This window comes from Mus caroli, chromosome 1 (genome assembly GCF_900094665.2).
Source record: "Mus caroli chromosome 1, CAROLI_EIJ_v1.1, whole genome shotgun sequence".
Taxonomy (NCBI): Eukaryota; Metazoa; Chordata; class Mammalia; order Rodentia; family Muridae; genus Mus; species Mus caroli.
In genome coordinates, this window is record NC_034570.1 from 2,018,928 (window position 1) to 2,021,221 (window position 2,294).

General features: G+C 44.0%; 1 pseudogene; it reads right to left on the reverse strand.

Annotated features, from left to right (window-relative positions):
- Window positions 1–227: 227 nt before the first annotated feature.
- LOC110302411 lies at window positions 228–961 on the reverse strand (annotated as a pseudogene).
- Between the last annotated feature and the right edge of the window lie 1,333 nt (window positions 962–2,294).

The following is a 2,294-nucleotide window of genomic DNA, read 5'->3' on the forward strand; positions in this document are numbered from 1 at the left end:
AGGAAGAGGAGAGAGGGTCAAATTCATTTTTGCATGCACAAGTTGTACTGCTTAACAAAGCACTATCAGCTTGTTTTAAGTAAGAGCTATTGTCTGTGCTGGCTAATTCTCCTTTCTATACGCCTCAATTACCATCATCTGGATCAACAGACATAATAAAGTGTGTCATTCAGAGCACACTTCTTTACACAATTCAAAAAGGGAAGGGCCACGGACCTGAAGGGTCTTCAGTTGCCTTCTCTTGCTTCTTCATCCTTCTGGTTGCTCGTTCTGGTGGTGAGGTTGTCTCGTAGCACCTGCATGATGAGAGTGGAATCCTTATAGGAATCCTTGTTTGATGTGTCCAGCTCAGCTATAGCATCATCAAAGGCTTGTTTGCCTAAGAGGCAGGCCTGCTCTGATGCATTCTGGATCTCATACTAGAAGACAGAAAAATTGAGGGCCAGGCCAAGCCAGATGGGGTATGTTGTCTGTATATGCTCTTTGCTGATTTAGAAGGCTTTCTTATACGGCCTCAGAAACTTTAACCACACTGTTTTTCTTCTNCCCAGAAGCCACCTCTGCCAGGTGGCACTAATAGTTGCCCTTTATTTTCAGGTGGAACACCTTGCTTTCATACTGAAAATCATTGCAGTCCTTTATAAGGAACTTGATAAGCAGAGCCAAGACATCATTGGAAACTGTCTCCAGCTCCTTCTCAATCTTCTCCTGGTAAACTTTCACTTTCTTCAACTTCTCATTCCCATCTGCCATAATTTTCTGTCCAATGATACTAAATAACCCTCTAAGAAGATCGCCTGGGACCAATTATAATCTTGTTGGCCACAGAAAGGAGATTTCGATCTTCATTAGATAGTGGTTCATTCAGCTCTGTCACCGCCTTGACTATGGAGGCCATATTGTAGTGCTCTGTCTGCTCTACCAGTTGTGCTCCCTGAAGCAGCTGCTCTTAGTCCCCCATGTCACTCATGGCTTGGCCTCTCACACCCGCACCCTTCACTAAGATTCTCTCTCTCTCTCTCTCTCTCTCTCTCTCTCTCTCTCTCTCTCGTGCATTAGTCAGTGTTTATTGCAGTGATGCCAGAGAAAAATACTTTAAAGGAGATAAGTTTTATCTTGGAAAAATGTTTCAGAATTTTTTTTTCACTGTAGCAATGTTTTTAATTAGATATTTTCTTTATTTACATTTCAAATGTTATCTCCTTTCCTGGCTTCCCCTCTGAAAACTCCATATCCCACCCCCTTCCTCTTCTTCTATGAGGATGTTCCTCCACCCACTCACTCCCACTTCCCTGTCTTGGCATTCCTTTACACTGGGGCATCCAGCCTTCACAGAAATAAGGGCCTCTCTTCTCCCATTGATGTTTGACAAGGCCATCCTCTGCTATGTATGCAGCTGGAGTCATGAGTCCCTCCACGTGTACTCTTTGGTTGGTGGTTTAGTTCCTGGGAGCTCTGGGGGATCTGGTTGGTTCATTTTGTTGTTCCTTCTATGAGGTTGCAAACCCTTTCAGCTCCTTGGGTCCTTTCTCTAACTCCTCCATTGGGGACCCAGTGCTTAGTCCAGTGGTTGGCTACAAGCATCTGCCTCTGTATTTGTCAGGCTCTGGCAGAGTCTCTTAGGGGATAGCTATATCAATCTCCTGTCAGCAAGCACTTGTTGGCATCCAAAATAGTATCTGAATTTGGTAACTGTATATGGGATGGATCCCCAGGTGGGGCTTTTCTACATCAGAGCCGCTAACAAAAAACATGTTAACCTAATTCTACTAACAATCTACATCTTCAAATGTAAGTGTGGTGGTCATTGCTAATAATCTACATTTCTAAGTTCTTTCCAAGGGTGGAGAATGAATCATTAATCTGCTCCAGTAGCAGTGCTTGAAAAAGATGAAGCACTATTATTGTAAGTGACAATGATCCTGTCCAGTGCGGAGCTGGAAACCCCCTTAGAGTTTTCAAACAGCTGATTAGGAGGGATGTGAGGGGAACAAGCAGAGCAAAACTCCACAACAGTATGAAGTCCTCAGGACATGTAGTCCTTGGGACTCTGCCTCTGGTGGGCTGCATTCCATGAATTCTAAAACCATTTGTTGTTCCCTTTGCATGATTTCCAACACATACCTTTATTTCCATGTCTTCATTTCAACCTTGGTGCTATAAGCCAGACTTTTTGTTCTATTTCCATCTTTTCCTCACCATTTGAGTGAAAACAGTGTCTACCTCTGCCTCCTGGGGAGGTAGATCCACCAGAGTGGCTGGACCTCAGTTCACCGGAACTGCAACACAGAGTG